General features: G+C 31.9%; 1 long non-coding RNA gene across 5 annotated transcripts in view; it reads right to left on the bottom strand.

Annotated features, from left to right (window-relative positions):
• Positions 1-360: 360 nt before the first annotated feature.
• LOC129144266 (uncharacterized) overlaps positions 361-7175 on the bottom strand; it is a 49602-nt gene continuing 42787 nt past the window's right edge. For 3 of the 5 annotated variants that reach the window (XR_008548539.2, XR_008548538.2, XR_008548537.2), the window contains exons 2-7: positions 6568-6685; positions 4736-4783; positions 4351-4565; positions 4021-4126; positions 3758-3930; positions 361-636 (exon numbers count right to left, since the gene is read on the bottom strand). This is a non-coding gene — a long non-coding RNA (uncharacterized LOC129144266). Of the gene's footprint in view, positions 637-3757; positions 3931-4020; positions 4127-4350; positions 4566-4735; positions 4784-6567; positions 6690-7175 lie in introns of all 5 variants that reach the window. The other 2 variants (XR_008548540.2, XR_008548541.2) reach the window with 2 other exon arrangements.

The following is a 7175-nucleotide window of genomic DNA, read 5'->3' as shown; positions in this document are numbered from 1 at the left end:
CACTCTATTTTATGCTTTCAATCTATTGTTCCACAGATTTTTACAGAATGAAACCACTTTAAAACTTATTATTTCACTAACCTGCAATTTAAATAAATTAGAAATATGCTAAGACACATCAGAGCATGAATAAAAATAAATATCAGGGAATTCTTCACAAGCCAGTAAGAAATAAACATAAAAATGATAACACAGTAATACTACAGGAAGCTACCAACAATTGTTTCATTTTTTTCATAAAAGAATTTAAGTGTCAAAATATTGTTATCAGAAGATCGCAACTGACTTTCTTTAGATGGAAGCTATATTGCTAAAAGGCACAAGTCATTAATAAAAATGTATAGACTGTAAGGACAGATATTAAAAAGTATTATTTTACTTCTGGTTTCAAATCCAGCATGAAAAGAGTTTGCAAACAGTCACTTTCTTATGATAAAAACAATCCTAAAAAAACTGAAATTCATTTTTCTTTCACTAATCAGAAAACTAAGTTTGGAGGGCAAACTGCCATACGAAAATGTGGAAAGACAGATGAATCTGCAGAGTCAAAGACAAGATCTGCTTACCTGGAGCAGAAGCCATAAACTGAGAAACTGGACTTCAACAGAAAGGGAGAAATAAAGACTATCCCAGGCTCTGAAAGACATATGAAAGTAACTTCTTCAGGGAGAAGGAAAATCATATAGGTAAGACATTCAGATCTATATAGAAAAGGGAAGAGAAGGAATACATGAAGGTAAAGTAAAACTATTTTTTATTAGTTTAGAAAACTATTTTTATGCCTAATTGATCTAAGAGACAACTGTTTGTTTAAACTAATTATAGTACATATTGAGCATCCTTAATTTGAAAATCTGAAATCCAAAATGCTCTAAAATCTAAAATTTTTTGAGTTCCGACATGATGTCACAAGTGGAAAACTCCACATTCGATCCCACATGATAGGCTGCAGTGAAAATGCAGTCAAAACATTGTTCCAGGCACAAAATTATCTAAAGTATTGAATAAAATTATCTCCAGGTTGTGTATAAGGTGTAAATGAAACATACTTTAATGTTCACACTTGGGTTCCACCCCATAGACATCTCATTATGTATATGCACATATTCCAAAATCTGAAACATTTCTGGTCTCAAGAATTTCAGATAAGGGATAGTCAACCTGTAGCAAATGTACTGGATGATTATAGCACATATTGTAAATAAAATGAATGAGAGCAATATCATAAGTAACTGGAGGGAGAAATTGGAATACTCTGTTAAGAGGTCACGGCACTATATGTGAAATGACACAGTGTTATTTGAAGGTAAATTAACATTAATTGTGTATGCACACCGAAAAATCTAGGGCAAAAACTAAAAAATTTAAAAAGAATATAATCAATATGCTAAGAAGAGAGATAAAATGGAAAAGCCAGAGGCAGAAAATGAGGTAACAAAAGGAGAAAAAGAAACACAACAAATAGAAATGACTAAAACATGAAAGTTATAAATCTGTGTCACAACCACTTTTTCAATGAATGTTCTAAATACACCAGTTAACAGGTATTATAAGGGATGATTTAAAAACAGACACAACTATACATTGCCTATAAGAAACCAAATTGAAACATAGAACCGTATTTTATAAATTTTATAAATATGGTATTTATAAATAAATGTCATACTTTTATAAACTCAGATACACCTTGCTGAGTAATCAAAAAAGTTGGACTAGTTATATTAATTTCTGCTTTCTACAGGGAAATCTGTCACTGATAAAGTTGAGCATTGTGTAATATTTAAGTGGTCAATTCTCCAAGACACAGCAACATTAAATTTGTATGTACTAACATCAGAGTGTCAAAAATTAATGAGTTTAAAACTGATAGAATTAAAAGGAAAAATACATATATTTATTATGATAGGTGGAGACTTTAACACCCCTCCGTTAGTAACTAATGTCAAGCATGCAGAAAATCAGTCAGATTGAGATAATCTCAATAGAACTATTAATCAACTTGATCTATAATACCATAAATATATGGAATACTCTATCCAACAACAGCACAATATACATCCTCCTCAAGCACATATATAACATTAACCAAAATAGACCACATTGTGTGCTATAATACATAAGTATTTTTTGAAATATAAATAATACAAAGTTTCTTCTTAGGCTACAACAGAATTAAACTAGATCTCAATAACATAAAGTTAGCTGAAAATTTTCCAAATATCTGGAAATTAAACAATATATTTCTAAATAAATCACAAGTCGAAGAAGTTATCTCAAGAAAAAATTTTAAATATTTAAAATTTTTCATTTTAAGGTAAATGGAAATTAAAATCAACTTACTCAACATGAAAGAGATAAATAAAAGCAGTGCATAGAGGGAAATTTATACTATTAAATGCCCATATTAGAAAATAATAAAGACCTAAAATCAAGTTTAGATTCTACCTTATAGCAATTTAAGCATAAACCAAGCAAAATCAAAGATGATAAAACTTAAAATATTAATCAATTAATTTAGAAAAAGGAAAACATTTAAAAGAACCAGCAAATTCAAAGTCTGATTCCACAAAATTTAAATGAAGTTGATAAGCCTCTGGTTGGGCTTACTATGAAAAAAATTGAAGACATAAATTACTACATACATACTTCAGCTTTGACCACTGGACTTTGGAGGTCGTATTTCCAGAACCCTCTACAGAATAATATGAAGGCAAAATTCTGATTGGAGTTGATTCAAGAGACAATGATATTGAGCAATAGGAGACAAAAGTATATTCCCTTTAATATCTTGAAAAGTGTTGCTGAAAGATGGGGAGGAGAAAAGGTGACCACTAACCAAATTGGAGTCAGTGAGTATAATAAGATGGGAGTAATACAGCATGCTTATAAACTCATAAAAATGGTCCAGAGAAAAGAAAAATTTGATGACAAATAAATAAGATGGTAAAATTGCTGGCATAGTGGCTTTTAAAAGAGTTAACAAGGATGAAATTTAGCACAGTTTAGTTAAAGAAACAGGACAGAAGACATGATTAAGGAGACTGGTGGGTATTGGATATGGTGGTGGTATTTTGAGTAAATCCTCTTCTGATTGCTTCAGGTCCACAGGAGAGTAGAAAGAATGCACTTGGGGTGATTGTTGAAATGAAATTACTGAGCATTTGAGAAGAGAAGAGAAGGCACGTGGTCATGTTTTAGAGGGGTTAGAGAATAATGGACAAGGGAAATATAGTATGATTGGCAGAGAGCATTAACTTTCCTGGTCACTACTTAATTTAACTACTTCATTTGACTTTTAAAAAGGTTTTTATGCTATTATTAGAAGTATTATCTTACTATTTTAGTAAGTAAATAAAACCTGAACTGGTATATTGGCAAAATAGAGAGTTTAGTTTTTAATAAACTATATATTAAGAGGTTTTTAATAATATAGTATTTTACTTTAAGAAAGCAGACTTATCTTAATCGAATTCTAAATCATTGATGTAAAATCCAGATACTGTATTAGGTGGAAGTAAAATCTTGTTGCAAGTGTATGGATACATCTGCATGGAGCCAATCTAGAAAATTCAGGCAGTAGACCTCTTTTATATAGTAAGACTAGTTTATAAACAATTCATTTAAAAATTTCTGCATGAACTTCATAGATAATTTGAGACTGTTTTACTACAGAATTTTGTCTTTGACAAACTTAATAGGCAGTGCATACAAATACGTTCTTATAAAAAGAAAGCCATAAAGTTTATATATGACCTACCTGTTGCACAGATTAATTACGTCACACTAGAAACACTGTGATTTATTTACATTCCCTTTAATATATTCTTGAGGGCTCTTTACAACTTGTATACGACAGTGCTGACCATAGAGAAGCATGCAAATTCTTTTCACCATCACTTTATGTTTTAGATAGTATATTCTGTTAGGCTCCTGGAGAGAAAATTAATTTGAATATTTTTCTTATAAAGTGTATATATATTAAAATGTTTGAATGACTTATTAAGTCCTCCTTAATGTTACCTATTTATCTGCTGGCCATTTTGTGATGTTCAATTGCCGCTTGATAATAAGGATTCACAGCAGTATGTGTTTTGGTAATAGAAAGTCGAGTTGAAATTACAGGCAACTGTGAATTAGAACTGAAAGTTAGTATCCCTCCTATTGAGATGAGTATTAAAGTTAATTTTTGTATTTTAAAATACAATCATGCAATCTACTCTAAATTAATTCTTTTCTGAATAATGGAATCATAAAATATTGCACCAGTGAGAAGTAAACAATTTACCTATTTATCCTTATTTAGCAATGAAATATCTATTTTCAGAAATATTTTTGGAAGAATAAATTCACCTGTTTTAAAAGTCACATCTTTTAGGTGTTGACTTCTGCCTTCCCTATAAATCAAAGCAGAAGGATGCAGCCAGGCTCAGTGGAATAAACAGTACAGCCATACAGGGGGAAAACTGTTCATAAACCTGAGTAGAACATCTTTGCTTGATAGAATTCCTTGGCTCTCAATATTCTTATTTAACAAACATCCACAGAAACAGCCATACAAGGTGAATCTGGAAAAAAAAAAACAACTTCTACTAGGTATCTTCTGTGAACAAATCATTGAAAAAAGCAGACACCCACTCTCTCTCACACGATGCTTCTGTTGGATTATCTATTTTAACTTAGTAGCACTCATACGTCATTACAAGTAATTTTTTACTTTTTTCAGAATTTTATTTACCATGTGGTTCTGGATTAGAATCTAATGATAGGAATGCTTTGTAGATATCTGAAAAATGAAAAAGAAAGACATGTTATTTTCTGGAGATGGGGAGACAAGTGAACAGATGTGGAGTTTACTGAAGCTTCAAAGTGAGTCTTTCTAAACTACCAGCTTTATTTTTGCATATTGAGATAGAACCTTACAAAATCATTGGAAGGAATAGGGCAGAGACTGGTAGAGAAGCTGTCACCAATGCTTTTATTTGCAGAAACAAAATGGGCTTAATGTGAATCTCCAGATCCTTTGTAGATTTTTTGCAACACCTTGGCTTACATGCAGTCTTCCTGAACCTGAAAAGAACACATGGATCCAAAGATGGTGTAGTGACAGTTTGACTCACCTTCAATGATCACTTCCACCTCTGGGGTGTGGAGCTGCCAATGCCAGAGGGTTTGTTGCATCTTTTTAAATTTGGCATGTGAGGCAGCCAGCATCATTGTCTTTTCTTGATCAAGAACAATTTTCTTTTTGAAAATATTGAGAGACAGAGACTTCCTGGATGACTCAGCCATAAATGGAAGGGGACTGTCAGCAAACCTTTGCCTTTTTGCATTTGATTTTCATTAAAAGAATGCCCCTTAGAGTCTTGGGGCATTCTTTAATGTCAGCGAAGGCAAAATAGAGCTTCTATTTAATTATATTTTAACCTTTTAAAATTTGGATTGTTGTCTATGGTTTAAAATTAACATAATAGTTCTAATATTATTTAACTTATAGAATACAATATTAATATCTATCTCTTGTAGATATAAGCCAGTAAAATGTTGCTGCTATTAGTTATAATCAACATTGTTTGAGAATAATTGAACTGCATAATGTATTATCAATTGGTAAACGAAAACTATTGGTATTTTTTTAATCTTAATATTCTTCATTCTGTATTTTATAAATATAATTTATATTCTTTCATAATCAAAAAAATGTGGCACTGTCATTTACTACTTAACACCTATATTTTCAACCTTTTGTAGAGGTGGCATGACATTGTTTCTCTCAGGCTGAAACATTTCAGAGCTAGTGCAGAATCTTATAGCTTTGTTGTCTCTGAGAGAATGAGAAAGACCTTGCATAGCTTTGAAAACCAAAATAAAAGTTTGAGAAAAAAAATGAAAAGTAAGATTTCCAAATTGTTTTTCATTTTTAAATGTTTAATTGATAGATAATAGTGAATAAATTGATCATGTACAACATCATGTTTTGAAATATGTTTATGGCATTGTGAAATGGCTAAGTCAAACTAATTTATACATGTATTACCTCACATAGTTGTCGTTTTCATGATAAGGATACTTAAATTCTACTCTGCTAGCATTTGTCATTTGTCAACAATACATTTTTTATTAACTATAGTCACTATGTTGTACAAGAAATCTCTTGAGCTTGTTCTTCCTATTTAACTAAATTCTGTAACATTTGACCAGAATCTCCCCAACACCCTACCTCATCACTCCAGGTCCTGGTAGCCACCATTCTACTCTCTACTTCTAGGAGATCAACTTTTTTTGATTGTATCAATGAAATCATGTAGTATTGGTGCTTTTGTGCCTGGGTTATTTCATTTAATATAATGTCCTCTAGGTTCATCCATGTTGTCATAACGGACAAAATTTCCTTTTTTATGGCTAAATAGTATTTCATTTTGTATATTTACTACATTTTCCTTATAATTCATAGGCTGATGTATTTACTTATTAAAACACTAATGCTTAAGAATTGTTAGCCTAGGCAACATGGCAAAATCCCATTGCTACAAAAAAATACAAAAATTAGCCAGACATGGTGGTGCATACCTGTGTTCCCAGCTACTCAGGAGGCTGAGGCAGGAAGATCATTTGGGCCCACGTGGTTGAGTCTGCAGTGAGCTGTAATCACGCCACTGCACTCCAGTCCCGGTGACAGAGCAAGACCCTGCCTCAAAAAAATAAAAAGAAAAGAAAGAAAAATAAATGTTGCCACAACATAGCATTAATACAAATGTAATTTACATTTAAAGTCATGGATGGGATATCTTCAAAAATTATGAATGAGTAGGTTACTGATATTCAAATAGGGAAAAACTTCAAGCATGAGTGCCATGGACTTAATTATGTCTCATCCAAATTGATATGTTGAAGTTTTAAACATCAGGGTAACTATATTTGGAGATAGGGCCTTTAAGGAGATAATTAAGAGTAAATGAGGTAAAAAAAAAAAAAAAATGGAGCCCTCATCCTGTAAGACTGGTGTCCTTGTAAGAAGAGGAAGAGACATCAGAACAAGTGCACTCTTGGGCTCTTCTCTCTCTCTCTCTCTCTCTCTCTCTCTATGTATGTATGCATGTGTGTGTGTATGCTAACAGAGAAAAGGCCATGTGAGGACACAACAAGAAGGTGTCATCTGCAAGTCACAGGAGAAAAGC

This window comes from Pan troglodytes, chromosome 5, assembly GCF_028858775.2.
Source record: "Pan troglodytes isolate AG18354 chromosome 5, NHGRI_mPanTro3-v2.0_pri, whole genome shotgun sequence".
In the NCBI taxonomy this organism is placed as follows: domain Eukaryota; kingdom Metazoa; phylum Chordata; class Mammalia; order Primates; family Hominidae; genus Pan; species Pan troglodytes.
This window is presented reverse-complemented; position numbering and strand designations above follow the sequence as displayed.